At 30.7% G+C, this 19,222-nt stretch overlaps 1 long non-coding RNA gene across 3 annotated transcripts in view; it reads left to right on the top strand.

Moving 5' to 3' along the window:
• The window catches only part of LOC107065811 (uncharacterized), a 181,978-nt gene that overhangs the window by 16,062 nt on the left and 146,694 nt on the right, over positions 1-19,222 (top strand). For 2 of the 3 annotated variants that reach the window (XR_016177736.1, XR_016177737.1), the window contains exon 2: positions 3,657-4,857. This is a non-coding gene — a long non-coding RNA (uncharacterized LOC107065811). Of the gene's footprint in view, positions 1-3,656; positions 4,859-19,222 lie in introns of those variants that run through there. The other variant, XR_001475646.2, reaches the window with a different exon arrangement.

The following is a 19,222-nucleotide window of genomic DNA, read 5'->3' as shown; positions in this document are numbered from 1 at the left end:
TTTGGCGCCAATCATCGTTGAAAATAAATTGCGCGATTTAATTTCGGGGGGAAAAATAACAAAAATGTGTGATCGTAGCAAAAAAAGTATTGAAAATAATTTAACATTAAAAAAAAAAAAAAAAAAAAGAAACAAATATGAATCAAAAAATTGTCTGCAAGTTTGGCGTTAAAAAAAAAAAACAAGCGGGAAACCTTTCCCCCTCTTCACCGTTTTTTCTCCCCTCCACTGTGCTATTTCTCCCCACCACTTCGCTCTTCCTCCCCACTACTCTCAAATGGTAATATTTATCTTTCAATCATCGTGGTTATATTTAAATTATGACATTTCAAACGAGACGAAAACTCACTTTAATTGACCGTATACTACGTTTATGTGTAAATGGTTACACATACGTAACGTTTAATAACTATTGATGAGAAAAATAACTGTAAATCGTTCCCAATGAAATTCGATATCACATCCAGTATAAAACGTTCAAAATGACGGTCATGTATTAATCGATGAGAAATATATATATATATATATATTGAAAAACGATGTCAAACGTTTATCCAATTGATTGAAATATTCTATTAACGAATCGATACTAACTATGTATATGTATGATACTACTCCTACTCCCCTCCTCCCCCCCCATTCCACCCTACCCCTTCCTTTTCACATGTCGAACGAAAAATGATGAACCATCGAGAGTGATACGAGAGTTGAACTTGTTCGTACTCATTTAAATGTTATTCCTCCGTCAAAATGTAATCTAAAAATAAACTTATAAATATTTAACTTTGGTATATAAAAGGATTTTTTTTTTGCGTTTTAATATACAGGGTGTCTCAAAATATTATTGCGAATAATCTTATAACTCGTGTTTGTGTGTTGAATATTTTTAACTGTAATGTTGAATTGTAAGGATGCAATTATTTATTATTAATGCAACTGTTTTAGATTAATTGATATTATTAATTAATGGTTTTGTATCTTTTATATAATTTTTATATGATAAAATTAAAATCAATGATCAATATGGAAACCAAGTTTTAACGAAAGCAAATATATGCGTTCATAGCAATCAAATGTTTAAAAATAATTGTCCTGATGTCATTTAACCAAACTCAGGCAACCAACCAACCGACTCACCCACTCACCTAGGCAACCAATCATATTACGTTCACGTATTTGGAAAGATCTTGTATAATAATATAAATATGTATCCAACGTTTCGGGTAGAAAGATGATGTTTGATTATAGGATTTGCTATAATCTCGGTTGTTTCGCTATATCAACGTAATTCATTATCAGGAATGACATCTCTGCTTGCGTTCATTTAGCTGCCTCTTTATCTTCCATACACGAATCAAGGGGGAAATCGTGAAACTTTGAAGAGGAAGGAAATACGTATATTGCATCTAGCATGGAGAGAGTTTGTCTCTCATTTGATCGAAAACTGGATCATCTCGAGCTTACATTGGTAAGCAACATATATACACATTTACACACACACACATATCATACATATCATACATATCATATGTACTATATTCGTACGCGTCTCGTTTGATGCTTTCCCAGAGTTTCGACGAGTGCATTAAAACCCTTTCTCTCTTTCTCTCTCTCTCTCTCTCTCACCCTTTAGTTTCTACCTTCTCACATTTTCCATCTCTCTTTCTCTTTATCTATAACCATCTATCGATCTATCTATCTATCTATCTATCTATCTATCTATCTATCTATCTATCTATCTATCTATCTATCTATCTATCTATCTATCTATCTATCCGTGTATCTATCCAGCTCGTTTCCTACTGACTCCATTAAACTTCCTCCTCCCCTTTTCTGTTTTACGCCAGAGATCCCTTTCCCCGATCGTCGAAAGTACGAGTGCGTTAAGCCGTGGGTGGTCGTGGTGGTGGTGGTGGGGGTAGTGTGGGAGTGGTGGGGATGGTTCTGTACTTTGCTACGAATTCTGAACTATCAGGCTTATCGTTTATTTTCACACATATGCACATACACACGATCGGATGATTATCAACCACGAAACCAATGATTTATACATCGAAAGCTATTAATTAACCTAGGAGAACGTTGTAACTATCGAAAATCAGTGATTATGATGATGATGATGATGATGATGGTGATGGTGATGAGACAAGAGAGTATGAGAGAGAAAGATTAGCATATGCCTAAGCTATTCCAAGTACGGTACAACATTTCGGTAAATACAGAGAAAATGGGAACGGAATACATTATGAAATGCGTTGGGTGACGAGTTTATACCCGTGGATCGAACACTACTGCAGTCTCCACAACCAATGGTTTACCAAGGTTTATTTTCCTCTCTCTCTACCCCTCCTCTAACCTCCCACGTTTCCATATAAGTGTTACGTATTCGTGTGTGCATGTGTAGATTTATGCGTGGATGTATGTGTGTTTGTCAGAGCGAGAAACTGAGAGAATGGACATTTGAAAATTTAATCTTAACTATCAACAACGCACACATATATATATATATAGGCCTCGATGATTGTTAACACGTTACATTATTAGCAAACATTTATTACTGTCTTCCTATTGCATATGTGTCCTCCAATAGAACTTGTAAACCTTCCTTCGTACACTTCTGTCATTGCTAATTAAACTTGCATCTACGTATGAGATTACGTTTTAATCATGTTTTTATAATATCAAGGTAGTTGGATTCAATGTTAACGTTTCATGTCATAAAAATAAAACTCCTAAGAATTTTGATCTCTAATTGGATCGAGTCCTATTTTTTACGACCCTGTAAACAACTTTCATCTGCATGTGTGTGTATTTCATCGTCATCCTGTTAGATTCATCTGCAATTTTTTTGTTTTTTTCATCAAATTAATATCATCGAAGTGTCATTCGCGAGAAAAGGTTGTACGTAAATTTTAATACTCACACGTAACGTTTCTATTTTTTTTTTTGGAAGGGTGGGACATACGAAGGTATGAGGGTAGGGGTAGAGAGAAGGGGGAAATAACATACGAACGACACGTCGAAAAACTCAATTTATACAAGCCGTCAAGCTTGTGCCAGGAGGAACGAATGTTTGATAGGGAGGGGGTTGGTTGGTTGGTTGTGGAAGAGTGAGGGGTAGAGAAAAAATATGTTGGGTATTTTTATTAATTTCTTTTTATATTGGTTTAAAGTTTATTTGTGATTTTTTTTCTTTTTGTTTAAATAAACGAACAGGGGCGAACACGCCCGAAATTTAGCGGATATTTCCTTTTATCATTCGAATTTGTTAAAAGGAAGGAATAGTACGTTGAAAACGTAATAATAAATATTAAAACAACGACAAAATCTTATTCGACGAATGAACGAACAGCCAAGGGAAGGGGAAATGCCAGTGGAAGGGGAGGAATTGGAAGTAGAAGGGGAAATGAAAGAGGAAGTGGAAGGGGAATGGGAGTGTGATTTAGGATATAAACAAATAATAAAATGAATGAATATTGAAATATTATTGATATAAATAAAAGAAATAAACAATTATGCGTTTCTCATTCTTAAAAAAAAAAAACGAACAAAAAATTGCTAAATAGAAATCGAGTGCTATCTTCTTGATTTTCATGTTGCGGTTTTTCAAGAGTTTACATCGCTAATCTGCGGTTTTCCTTCGTTTCCTGTTTCAGATAAGCCGTTGAAAAAGAACCCGACACCCCACCAAAAACAAGGAAAAGAAGAATACACAGGAAGGAAGAAACACGCGCGTGTTATCAAAATCTTTCGACGGAGTAATTTTTCAATTCGTTCGAGTTTTTTTTTTTTTGGAATAAATAAATATATCTTCTCCTCACTAAGAAGAAAAATAACGTCGGGATAACACATATATACATCTATTGATTATTCAATATTTTATTACCATCCATCAACGAATCACAATCTCTCAAGGAGACATCTTTACGTCAACGTTGAAGAAATTGAAGAAATTTGTTGTTTAAAGAAACAACAACAAAACAACAACAACAAACCAAAAGATCGTCATCGTCATCGAGTGTTGTTTTTTTATTCGCGTGTCACGTGAAAAAAGAAAGAAAAAGTAAATTAAAGTTATCGTAATTTCGTTTGTTACAAACTTAAAAAAAAAAAAAACCGTGTGTGTGTCGATCCTTGAAACAATTTCGATAATATCGAAATTGAAAATATCTCGGGGTTGTGTGACAAAGATAGATAGAGTGGTAAACGAAAGAGAGAGGGAGAGAGAGAGAGAGAGACAGATATAGAAATAGAGATAGATATTTGAGGAGTGGAGAGAAAATCAAGTTGTTTCTCTCTCTCTCTCTCTCTCTCTCCCCCCTCAATTCGGGTATATTTTCTGTCTCACTCATACACTCTTTTTGAGCCAGTTTTCTGACTGACCGTCTGTCTGTCTGGTTGACTCAACCAATCCCTTCCCAACCAACCCATCCTCTCTCTCTTTCTCGCCTTCTCTCTCTCTCTCTTTGTCTTTATCCAACTAGTGTGAGTCGGTCGTCGTGTTACTCTCGTAATTGTCCCTTGTCCGTGTCCGGCGGCGTGTCGCGCGGTTAGTTCCTCTCGTACGTCAACGGTTAAACAACCAACAACGACGACGACGACAACGACGAGGACAACTACGACGACGAGATGATCGTCAGAGTGACCTTGGTGTGTTTCCTGCTGGTGGTGGTCGGTTTACCGATAAAGTCAAAAGCAGAAGCAGATGCCTCCCCCAATCCTCATCCTCAGCCCCAGCCACGTCCTCGTGCAAGGCCCGTGCCAATTTACTCGAATCAGTTCGCGGTTCACATACCGGAAGGATCCGATGCTGCTGCTGAGATTGCTGAGAAACATGGATTTGATAATCATGGACAGGTTAGTCACAATAATTGTCTTTTTTATCTTTCAGCATTGACAATCTTACAATTTGTCTTGTTAAAGTGATACCTGTGATGGTATGTGTGTTTGCACGTATGTGACACACATTTACGTGAGGTTTAGCGATTCGAAGGTCATCGAGAATGTTGGATCTATACGCGTGTTCTTTTTTTTTTCTTTGTTACGTTTTAGAACATTTTTATATCTTTTTAGGTTAAATTCTTTCAGGCAAGGTTTCATCAAAACTGTCCTTGCTTGCCATAGTTTTGATGCACCGTAAATGCACATGTTGGGATAGTTTTTATTCCCATCTTAAAATATTGCAATAATTGCATACGTATATTTATAGGTTTATATTTCCATTTTATTTAGGTGAATAAAACAGTTGGGATAAAATGTTCAATAAATGGTTACACTAATGTAATTAAATTATTATTTTTATTTTTTTTTACATAGTGTGATATGTTTGTTAATAAAAATAGTTTCATTTATAAACACGTTGTAATATAAACAATTAATAATTATTTTGATTTGCTTACGTTGTAATGATTACGCTAGATGATTTATTATTATGATCATCAATCTCTCAGAGATGACATATTATCCTAAATGGCATTTATTGATTCATTTAAGTAATTTAAGTAATCAACGAGAGAATGAGTAAGTGTAGGTAGATATAGAATTATAAAAGAAGATTTATAAACATGTTTAAGATAATTAAAATCAATAAATTTGTCTTAAACATGTCCCCTCCTCAATTACATTTAACACGTTAACCATGTTTAGGTTAAATTGATTTAAAAAAAAAAACACATCGATGACTTAAATAATAGTAAATCATAAGGAGTAACTAAAAACTTGTAGAGTTTTAGATTAAATAGTTCCATTATTTTCTTAAACTATCGATCCGTTTAATGGTGGACACTAAATTAAGGTTATGGGAATGCGATATAGGGGGTTTGCTACTTGCTGCTGGTGCTGTTACTTGGTAAAAGATATAAAATACTACTGCTAAACTTTTCTTTCATTTTTATTTTGTTTTTTAAACCATCATTTCCTCTCTTCTTCTGACTTCGCGGCTTTTCTTTCGGCACGGTAGCAGAGAATCTGGAAAGTTTCTACAGTAACGACGTAATTTCGTAGAACATATGATAGTTTCAAGTCTAAAAATGATGTATCGAGTTGCCACGGTGGTGCATGCCAAGGTGGGGTTTGCAGTAATAGTAATAATAATAATAATAATAATAATAGTAGTAGTAGCTTCTTTTAAAAGAAGACTATAATAATGGCGGCTACGCGGGAGTATATTCTAAGTAATTAGCTACATTTCTTTCTTTCAAGAACAACCCCTTCGTAATATTTTATCCCCCACAGCCTCCTACCCTCTGCCCCTTGCTCTCGTGTCCTCTTTTTTTTTATTCTTTCATTTTCTTTTCTATTTTTTTTCTTTCTTATTCTGGAAGATTTCTCTCTTGTAGGTGTTAAATAGCGCAATCAGGATAGTTTTTATCATAGATACTGGTTCCTTTCTTTATTTCTTTCTTTTATTTGTCGCGAATAAAAGTGTTCCCACGAATTATAACTTATAACACTTGAAAACTTCGTTAATTTGAACCTCATTTGTTATAACACCTTTATTTCGATTTTTTTCGATTTTTTTTTTAGGTTAGGATCGAAATCCAACGCGTGTAATGTTTTCAAAAACATACAAGACATATATACACACATAGAGGAATACAAATTTTAACGAAATATCAACTTTATTGTCTTTTTATTTGTTTTTTGTCTTTTATTTTTCTGCTAACCAATTCCATTACCCCTTTTTATTCATCTAGCAACGTTCATAGTATTTTTTCGTTGATGTGTGCTATGTGTGTTAGGGTTTTAGATGAATCGGGTATTACACATAATCGTCGTAGTCGTCCGAAATTATTACTTGGGTATTATGAAGAAAAATCTGGATAGGAGGATGAGGGGAAGGGGGAGGAGGAGCATGGTCACGATTCTAACGCACCACGGATTTATCATCAACACGTTTAAAAACACCTAATATTTCTTTATATCCCGTTTAAACGTTTTTTCTGCTACTGCTGCTGCTGCGCTATACTACCCCCTCCCTTTTTTAGTTTTTTTTTCTATTTATTTCACACGTATTCTTTCAATTAACGCGCGTATCTTTCGCATTTATTTTTACCAACTTATTTTTCTTTTCATTTTTCTACTTGGTATCGTTGCGTTGCGTTTAAAAAAAGAAGCGTTAAAAAGAAAAACAAATCTGCCATTCGTTTAGATCAATTAATCATTTTTTGTATTTAGAATTTTTTTTAGGATTCTACCACGTGACGTGAGAACTACTCGTCTGTGGTTTTTTTATTTTTATTTATAATTACAATTTTTTTTTGGTTCTATTTTTTCTTGTTCTATTCATAATATATATATTATATAATTATTAATATTAGCATATAAATAATTATAATGTTTGATATATATATATTATAATATAGTATATATAATTATTAATATTAGTATATAAATAATTATAATATAATTATTATGTTTGATATATATATAATTATAATATAGTATATATAATTATTAACATTAGTATATCGCAATAATTATAATATATTATGTTATATATTTATAATATAATTATATTAATTTATTTAATTATTAACCTTATATATATATTAATTATAATATATTATTTATAATAATATTAATATATTGTATATAATTATATAATAAAAATATAATATAAGTATTATAAGAGATCAAAACAACAAACAACCACGGCAGGTCACCCATCCATTTATTGATCATAATCAGAACCTGCTTGACTTCGATGATCGGACGAGAAACAAAAACTCGACGTAACCAGACTCTTGATCAAATATAATATATATATATATATTATATTATGGCATATCTTGTTTTAATATTAAGCAATTCTAAATAAATATTTAATAAATTTTAAATTAATATTATTATAAATTTAAATATATAATTAATATTAAATTTTTTTTAATATGATGTATTTTATAAATTAATATTATTTAATTATATTTATATTATTTATTGATTTTATTATACATACATTTTTTTCAATGTAATAAATGTGCACCTCTCGAATCATTTATTTATTTAATATACGTTGTTATCCGTTATATTACGGATTAAAAAGATGATACTATCTTTTATTTTAATCTATTTTTAATCGAGATACATTCTTACCCATTGGAGTTTGAGTTAAATGTTGTAAACGTCGTATATATCAGCTTCGTCATCGTAATAATCAAACGATTCGAGGAAGAGGATAAAAGTAAGAGAAAAGCTGTGTAATCATTTTTGAAATACACACATTCACACACATACGCGTTGTTCGTAGTATTTGTTCTTGCGGAAACGATCATCTGACATTTTCCTCTTATGTTGGTTTTTTATTTCTTTTTTTTGTTTTCTTTATCTCTTTATTTTATTTTTTTTTTATTTATTATAGATCTCACGTTCCATCCAAACAGGAAAAGAGAAAAATACGTTTTTAATCGCGTTTGCGTTTTCCGTTTTGTCATGACAGATAGGTACAACGAAATAACGTAATGTTTTTTATTAAATATTTTTTTTCTTTTATTTTATTTTTTTTTCCATTGTTTCATACAACAAAGTTTTTCAATTGAAACGTTTTATACAGAACTTTGAAGATAAATAGTACTCGATTACAAATTACAGGGTTGGGGAGGGGATTCATTTTTTTTTCTATCTCATTACACTATTGCAAATTTTTACTCATCACTCCCATCCCAAACCTTATTCTGTAAAACATTTAACAATTTGTGAGTTTAACAATTGCTTGGGTTGTTTACTTTGCTTTTTTGAAGTGAGAACTTCTTAAGAATGGGGGTGATTTGAAAAAATGTAACGCGGCAATGTAACGCGGCGATGAAACAGTCACGTTTCAAAAAGAGACAAACATATTGGATTGAGCCTGCGAGAGAATGAGACAGATAGCTATTGAGTGTGTTAGAATGTAGCTATATGTGTGTACAGAATATAGCTATATGTGTCTGTATATGTGGGTGACTGCATACTACGAAGCGTTGACTTACATCATCTCGATACTACACCTGTCTAGTGTTGACCAGTCTAGTGTAAAAACTTATGTTTTTAAGTTAGTTCTTTGACTGGCCGCTAGATTACTCACTTTTCTCACAAGCAAAGCTGTTGATTTCACTTTTAACACGTGTGATCTGCACATATATTTCTTTTTTTTTAATTCACAAATACAAACGTTTCTATGCACTTGCTGAGAAATGTCTTATTGTTTGGTTTTATTCATTTTTCTTTTTAATTATTATACATATATAAAGAAACAAATTTAACCAAGGTCCGACAACTTTTGAAAACGACCGTGAAAGGCATTCTGCGTGCATGCATGTTGTATGCATGTGTTATATGCGTGCATGTGTATTATGCATGTGTAGTATGCATGTATAGTATGCATGTATAGTATGCATGTATAGTATGCATGTGATGTGTGTATGTATTATGTGCAAGTGTTGTGTGCATGTGTTTATGCATACACATAAACTTGACTGCTTATATATTGCAAGCAATAATTTACATTTTGTTTTTTTATCTTTTTCTATTTTTCTTTTTGTTGTTGGTTGTAAAGTAAAAGAGCAAAGTGATATTTTCTCGGCATGCGTTTTTTACTTAGGAAAAATTTTCTATTCGTTAAGAGAGAGAACGAACGGAGTTAAGGTACGAGACGAGACGAAAACGGTACGTGTACTTTTGTAATGTAAAAATTTCTATGCGACAAACAAGGTAGAAAGAGGATTCCTACAGTTAAGAGGAGAAGCAAGGGGTGTGGGGGAGGGGGTGGAGATCTCTTAGAGAGTTGATTCTTTAAAAGTGCATAACATGTATATATATACAGGACGTATTATTTTCAGGGTCTTTTTAAATTACGTTTATTATATTATACTTATACATGCATACACATATACACATAGATACAGAGATAAACATGCATATTATAATATGTATGCAATCTTTTTTAGAAAACAAATTTTTCTGAAACGACAAGACGAGACGAGACATGCCAGTTGTAAAGTCTGTTAGTTTGTTTGCTTCAACTAATTTCTAAACTCATCTAAACGCATGAAGAGTAGTAGTAGTAGTAGTAGTAGTAGTAGTAGTAGTAGTAAGAGCCCTAACGTTCAGATGTTGCATATATAACATCCCTTAATGTATATACATCATCTATATATATATATGTATAAAGCTTTACCATTTTCCTTATATTTCAACTAATTTCTCGTCGACTTATTATTATTTTTTTTATAAACATTATTTAACCCTTTTTCGTATTTGACCCTCGTCCCATTTGCTTTCCTGTATATCTAATTTAAGATAAACATAATAAGCACAAAATTGTAATATATATTAAATGTACAACTTTGCTTCCGTTATGTTCCTACAGATGGCTTATAGAAAAAATTGCGGAAGCAAAGTTGTACATCTGTTATATATCATTTGAAATATCATTGAAACGATTTATCTTTAAATGTCTGGTTTTTTATTTTTCATTTCGTCGTTTCTAGAAAAAAAAAAGAAGAGGAAAAAAAAAGGAACGAGGACGTACATTATAAGATCGTCGATTTATTCGAATAAAAATGAAACCTGGGTTATACGAGGTTATGTTTTTTTTTTTTTAAACGAGAAAGAAGCAACCATTCTGTTTTTTTTTTTCAATTTTTTTCCTGTGCACGTTATGAAATATTTATTAATTTTTATTTTTTTTTAATTTTTTGTCGAAATAAACGAGATCATCTTAAACATCGTCGTAAATATGTGGATAGTAGTTTGATCTATAATACGAATATATATACATATATACACGAATACATGAATAGTTGTATGTGTGAGTGAGCGAATGAACGAGAGAATCAAATGGAAGAAGAAAAAGGGGTCCGCAAGCGGGCCAAGGTGATTCTGATTCCAGTTGACTTCGGCCGACACGCTCGATTTCATAGGAAAGCAAACCTCACTTGAACGATCATTATCGATATACATATATAGTAGATACCAACATGTATCTGTGTGTGTGTGTATATATATATATACTCTGTATAAACTTCAAACGAATGCTTTGATAATAGTTGGGAACCGATATTGCTTCACAAGTTTGCGTTTCTTGCGCGTTGCATACCAATGGTCATCATTCGTATGTACACTAACACACACGTTAGTTTTTTTTTTATTGAGTATGTTTTTCCAGATTTGCGTAACGATTACTGTTACTGTTGCTGTTGCTGTATTAACATGTATATTTATATTTCAGTCACTATAAGTCAAAACTTGAACGTTTTCGTTATTTATCGATGCATACTTTTATTTCGATATTAATATTAATACGTATACTACGTTTTTATGCTTATACATATCATATCTAAGATATACTATTCATTGTTGTATAAATTTTCAATTTGACTCTGGTAGTACACGTACCGAAACCATTATCGATAATAATGTACTATAACAACACATAAAACATATTTGAATATAAACAAAAAGCATAGAATTATTGTTAAATTATTTATTTAACTAATTTAAGGATTTATTATTTAGAGGTTATCTAAGTCTTTAGGGTCTGTATAATTCGATAGATGGTGCAGCATTATAATTCAATTATTTTGCTATATTCACGTCATACGTATTTTTCAGATTTACATTTATACAGACATAACCTTGTTTTTTTTTTTATATATTTTTTGCTGTAATATTATATTTAATGTATTTTATTATAATTGTGGTATTATTTTGTGTGCTGTTATAATTTACTAAATAGTTTAGAATTAATATTAAATCAACATATTATCTAAATCTCGAGGTTCTGTAAGTTTTCAACAGATGACACTGCATTACAATTCAATTATGTTGCTATATTCACGTGTAACATAACTAACCTTACTTTTTATATTTTTTTCTGTATTACTATTTTATATATAATCCATTCCAATTGTGTTATTATAATTAACTAAATAGTTTAGAATTATTAATAATTTATAAACTAATATTAACATTAGTTAAACACATACACATATATAAATTATCACGCACATGACGCACGGAGGTTCTGAGATTATATTTAACGAGAGGTAACAAGGGAAAACGTCGTTATGAATATGCGTGTTGGTCATCGATAATATTGGAACCGGACCCCCATGAATTAAGGCAATTTTCCTCTTTCACGTCGCGTAACCTGCCCATACGACATGATGATACCGCAAACGACGTAGTTACAAATCCGTCGACGTATCGAGTGATATTAAAGCGGAATAAAATTTGCATAATGCTTGTGTTTCATTAGTGGTACGTACTCAACTCACGTATCTACCCCGATGATACGCGCCTCGTGGCCTCCTGAAAATTTTGATTCCGCGCATCCACTACCCCCCCCCCCCTTCTCACCTCCCCCTCCCTCTCACCCCACAGACCATGTAATTTCCCTCACCCCTCGCCTTCCCAGTCTAGAACCATACGAACGCAGCTAGGCGATTACGTTCAACAAGCTTTTCCAACCAACATACGAACGAACCTTCTGTGGCCCAATAAAATAAAAAAAATCCATATTTTGCAATAACTATTTGAACAAACGTTACATAGTAAATGAAAATAATAATAATATTTAATTAATAAGGGAAAATGTACGATTAAAATATGTGCAATAATTTACATAAAAAATAAAAAAAAGTGTCATAATTGATAGATTGACATTATACAGTTGGTAGATTTATAATGGAACAATAGAATTCTAAAATGGAACAATAGAAAAGCTGACTAGATTTATTCTGCTGACAACCATCAACAATACTGACATATTATTATTATTATTATTATCGTTATCTATAAAAGAATATCGAAAAGGAAAGATAATAAAAAAAAAAGAAATTCGATCAAAACTGGTTTATAATAATATCAATCGATATTTCGATAAAAATAATAATAATAATAATACATTTCGTTTCAATGTTTCTATTCTATCGAATAGTATCTGGTTACTATAATAAAAGTTTGCAAAAGGTAAAGAATAGATAGTAGAAAGATAGATACATGAATAGATAGAACAATCGTCAAAGTTCCGGCCAATAAAGTGAGATGAAAAAAGGAAAAATGATGAAAAAAGGGTTTATAAAAACTTAATAGAACGATCAGAGTATACTCGCATCCGGGTTGCGTCAGAGTTGCATCAGGGGTTTCTAAATTGAAAGAAAACTATGAGAACGAATAACGTCGAACAAACAAAGAAAAAAAAACAACAACATAGAAAATGAAATAAATTGTCTAGGGTGTATTTAAAGTGACAGTTTTAAGTGTTTAACAGACGATGGATGACGTCTGATGGACATTGGACCATCAGTCGGAGAATTCGTTAACGTTCCAAACTTGACGAGGAGAAAAGGCAACAACGAAACAAGTTCGAACCCTTTCCCCCTATTTTTGAAGTATCCCCTTGTTTAAACCCTTGTCGGTCAAAAGTTAAATTATTAACGTGACTCCCGAGAGACTGTGTATGTTTGCGTGTGTCTAACTAACATCCTACTACCATCCTACTTCATCCCTACGAGAAAAGAGTGATAGTTTAAACTAACATAAGTTTCGTGTTGTCGTCGTACGTTTTCTAAACTATGTGCACTGTTACCCCTATTCGTTCGTTTATTCGTTCGTTTATTCGTTCGTGCCTAAGAATGATGACTCTTCTAAACTTTTTATCGTGACCCAGTTTAATGAAACTTTACCTTGGTATTCGTTAATGACCTCTCTCTCTCTCTCTCTCTCTCTCTCTCTCTCTCTCTTTCTCTTTCTTTTACTCTTTAATATCCTTTCTCTTGAACTGATTTAACCCTTATCGATCGTAAGTCACGTGGAAAGTAACATACAAATCAAAATATATTATTGTTAATTAAATAATTATTAATTTCATATACACTAGGATGTTTTTTATGTGACTTTGTTATAAAATGTTGAAAAAATATAAAAAGTAAGGTTAGTTATGTCATATATCGAAATAATTGAATTGTAATGCAGTACCATCTGTTGAAAACTTACACAACCTAGAGACTTAGATAAAATGTTAATTTAATATAACTCTAACAATACACAAAATAATATTAAAATTATAATAAAATACATAAAATAATAATACACGAAAAAATATAAAAAGTAAGGTTAGTTATGTCAAATGTAAATCTGAAAAAACACGTGAAATAATTCAATTGTAATGCATCACCATCTATTGAAAACTTACAGTACCTAAAGACTTACATAACCTTTAAATGATTAGCAGTAAAATAATACAAAATAAAAAGATAATTCAATACTCTAATACATTTTATTTATATTTAAGATTGTTTAAACACATATACATTGTTTTAATAATTAAATACCTCTATTAACATACTTTAAATATTAAATAATTTCAATCTGATATTGTATTAGATAAAAATTTGGACTATCGAAGTAATCACTGAACAGGAAACGTTAAAACAAATCTAAGATTAAAAGAATATAACAAAACAGAACGTTTCAATCTTAAATTCGCTTTATTACGAATATTATTACCGTTGTACACATGTGTAACATTCGAAAAGTCATATAAACAACATTGTCTAAAAGGATTTTCATAGAGGACAACGTCACAGTTCGAAGGTGAATTTCGAGTAAGACGGTACTCCTAACATATATTTCTTAGTTTTAAACATTAATAGACACTCTTATCGATTGATTAACAATTAATTAAGGTATATCTAACACAGTATTACTCTCTACATATACTATTGCATAAACATGTATATATATATATTTGTTTATAAAGAATTACATACCTAATCATTTAAGATATTAATATCATCACATCGTAATATATTTTATTAATATTTAGTATTATTTAAATAAAATAAGAACAACATATGTGTTTTAAGCTTCCTCGTTCACTGATTAATTTCGAATTTAATATGAGCCTTTTAAAAATATTTAATACACATATTAGATTAAAATTTTTGTTTTTTATTTATATATGTATATATTTAAAGTATGTATTAATAGATGTATAATTTTTTAATGTATTCATGTTGGAATGGTATTATATATATTTTATTCTTTTTAAATACATTCGTGCAAGCGCATTCTTTCTCTTTCTCTTTTTTTTTCTCTTTCTTTCTGCTCTAGTAAAGTTCATAGACACAATCCGAAGGTGTGTATATGTGTGTGTGTGTTGGGTGTTCCGAGTCGAGGCCATTCAAACGGAGAAAGGATTTTGTTCGCGAGTGAATTGCAACGTTTCTAGCGAATAGAGAAAACTCTTTCCCACGTGCTTTTTGCTTGTGTTCTCATAAGATCTCTACAAACTGTAGACTAGATTCTTATTCCTTCAAGTAACCTCTATCTTTATCTTTATCTTTATCTTTATCTTTATCTCTTTATCTTTTTATATCTTTATCTTTCAGTCTTTTTCACGATACGAGACACGTTACTTTTGAGTTATTTTGTTTCTTGTCAATGTTACGAGATTTACACAATTTTTTTCTTTTTGTTCATAAATATATCCACGTTACAATTTTTATTTTATTTTATTCCAATTTTTTATTTTTATTTTTTTATTATTTTATTTTTTATTTTTATTTTTTTTTAAATAAAAATACGAGGGAGGATTTATATATTATATCATATATATTATATTTTATTATATATTTATAATATATAAAATATTTATATTATAATATAAATATAATATATATATATAAAATATAAATATATATTTATTATTTAATATATTAATATTAATTATTAATTATTATATATATTATATATAAAATTTTATTATATTATAGAATTATATAAAATATAATTATATATATTATAGAATTATTCGTATCTTCTTTGAATTTTTTCTTGAATAATATATATATATGTATATATATGTGTGTGTGTGTGATCTGTAAAAATCGGTCATCCCTTTTCTTAAACGATGAATTTAACGTTGGATCCGAAATAGAAGAAAGTGTACTAAAGAAAGAAGACAAAAAAATTAAAAGAAAAAAGGAAAAGGATTGAAAAAAATATCCCTGAACGTAACTTACCCACCCACTCACTCACTAACTCACTCACTCACTCACTCACTCACTCACTCACTCACTCACTCACTCACTCACTCACTCCTTTTCTTTCCTTTCCTTCCTTCCTTCCTTCTCAACAAAGAAGAGAAAGAAAGAGAAGAAGAAGAAGAAAAAGAGATTACTTTCCGGTCGAAAGGATTCTTCTCTCCCTGCATGTGAAATCTTCTCGTGAATCGTCCTAGTCGCAGCTGCACCGAGTTTAAAAATATTTTTACTGCTAGGGCGTGGAAAAACCGAAAGATAGTATCATCCACGTATCTATATATGTATATATGTATGTGCCATCTATGTATGTATGTATATAGAGAAGGTAGGTTACTGTGAAAAGATCAGCCGATCGGGATGAGAGAATGCACCACCACCACCACCACCACCACCACACAACCACCCACCCTTCGTTCGTGATGGTTCGTCTCACTCATCCGGTACCGTACGGTACGATACGGTACGGTAAGGGTGGTTTGGTATTATAATCCTCCTCTCTCTTGCATCCTCTTCTTCATCCTCCTCCTCCTCTTTCTCTTCTTCCTCATCCTCAATTTCCGCGAATCGTTTCACCCTCGGCAGACCGTGGTAAAATCAGCTTCCTTCCGCGTCGTGGGGACATTTTCCCGTGAAAACTTCTCAAAGTTTTGTTGAAATCCTTTTTTTTTTTTTTTTTTTTTTTTTATCTAAGGCTCTACTATGTTTTTTCTCTTTTATTTATTTAAAAATCTTTAAATTTTTTTCCCCTATGTTTTTTTTTTATATTTATAAATAAATTTGAAAATATTTAAAAAAATATATTGAATGTATATATATATGTATTTTTATTTTTGGGTATTTTTCTATTTTTCTTATTTTCGTTCTTTGTACGTGTCCAATACTTAGGTACCTATCTAGTTACTTTTCCTAGTTACATACTATCTAGTGATCTAGTTATTTACCTACTTATCTACTAACCTACCTAATACAATAATACCTACTTACCTATACTACCTATCTATCTACCTGTACCTAATTACTTATCTACCTAGCTAGTTACCTGTTTCTCAGTTTCCCCCACCCCCCATCAACATCCCTATCCTCCCTTCACTGTTTCTATTCCTTTTTATTTTCCTTTCTCATTATCTACGTGCTTTATTTCTTCAACCCTTTTTAAATTTAACTAGTTCTCGAATAGACCACGTCTATTTCTTTTTTCCCCTCCCTGCCTTCCCCCTCTCTCTCTCTTCATCCCTTTCTCCTCCCATGTTTTTATCTTTCCTTCTTCATTTTATTTTAATTTTTTCTTTTTTAGTTTTCTTTGTGCATATTTGATTGTTTTGTATCATTTTTCTTAATGACTTGAATCAAATAATTACTTAGTAATAAATTAATATTATTATTGTTTATTATTATTTATTGTTATTATATTCGAATGAAATGATTCTAATCATACGAAAAAATTATGTGAAGTTTCTAAAGCAGGGAAACTTCAATAGGAAGAGAAATATTTTATTATTTTATATATAACATTCATTCGGTGTACTTGTATGTGTTTGTGTTTGTGTGCGTGTGCATGTGCGTGTCGTGTGTATGTGACTTAATAGCTTGCAATGTTATATTGATTAAAACTAGGAGGAATAATTCAAAATTTCGTTCATATATCTATATTTAAAATACGTATGAATGCAAAATACGTTAACGTATAATATAAATGTAGAAATATGAACGTAATTGTATGTATATATGTATGTATATATGTATGTATATATAATAATAATAAATTTTATTTAAATAGCTAAATCTGCCATTGACGTATTCCTTCATTAAATTGTTTTCACGTGAAATGTAATTTCAATGAATCTTCACATTTTACCATTGTACGAATTTATTGTTTAATGACACGAGTTGAACATTTTCAACTAAAACGTCGAAGTAACAAAAATGATTTGATTATTAATATTTTGCGGTAACAATGATTTGTTTTTTTTTTGTTTATTATATTTATAAGTGTAATAATTTTGTTCCCTTTTTCAATACTAAATAAAAGAATGATCTTTTTCTTTTTTTATCATTGAAATCAATCAATGCATCTATTTCATCATATAATCTAAAAACGTCGTGTGGTGCATCTTTAAATGCAACGAAAATTTGGAAAATTAATAAGCTTTTCTTTTTTAAGTAAAAAAAAAAAAAATGTATGACAGTAATGTTATTTATCATTGATTTTTTTTTTCATATTTTTGATACGACTTTATAAAAAAACAATGCTACTTGATGGATGGAAACAGAAATAGGTGATTCTCAATAATATTTGTTATCTTTGATTGTTCATATTTGATACAACGTTATAAAAAAAGGATACTTGATGGATAGAAATAAAAGAAGAAGGTTTTCTAAATAATATTTGTTATCCTTGATTTTTTTTTTATGGTTGAAATCAATAAATGCATCTATTTTACCACATAACCTATAAAAATGTAGTGCAGTGCATCTTTAAAATGTACGACAATTACCTGAAGGAAATCTCGAAACCTAATGAGCTTTTTTTTAAATTAAAAAATGTAAAATATAACAGCAATATTATCATTGATTTTTTTTTAATATTTGATGCAACGTTATAAACAAAAATGTTACTTGACGGATAGAAACACAAGAAGATAGTTCTAAATAATATTTGTTATCATTGATTGTTCATATTTGAGATGGAACGTTATAAGAAAAAAGATATTTTACGGATCAGAACAAAAGAAGGTGTTCTAAATAATATTTGAAATGTCCTGTCGTTGAACAAAATTACTTTTCAAAGTGATCAAAATTTATATCCTTTTTTATCATACCTAAGTTATCTCGAGTCCTATTTGTTTCCAACATTCTCTTAAACGCGCTATCCTTTTATCGTCTGCGGTATTCTTATATTTATTATATATATATATGTATATATATATTACAGTCTCCGTTATGTCACTTTTAGAGGACGCTATTTCAATATATAGTGATATATATATATATATATTACCTTACCACTTCTCGTCTTATTCTACATATTTCTTGGTTTCTTGCTGTCTCAGCGTGTATGCAGAAAAATTCTTGATTCCTCGTAACTTTCCTTCTGACAGAGTCGGATGAATTCTTTATCTTGGAATTCGAAATACATAGATGATACGAAACAAGAGAGAGAGATAGAGAAAGAGAAAGAGAAAGAGAAAGAGTTGTCC

Source organism: Polistes dominula, unplaced genomic scaffold (genome assembly GCF_049000335.1).
Source record: "Polistes dominula isolate Pdom_NZ unplaced genomic scaffold, Pdom_raw_medaka contig_19, whole genome shotgun sequence".
In the NCBI taxonomy this organism is placed as follows: domain Eukaryota; kingdom Metazoa; phylum Arthropoda; class Insecta; order Hymenoptera; family Vespidae; genus Polistes; species Polistes dominula.
Note: the sequence above shows the minus strand (reverse complement) of the source record. Positions and strands in the feature narration are given on the sequence as shown.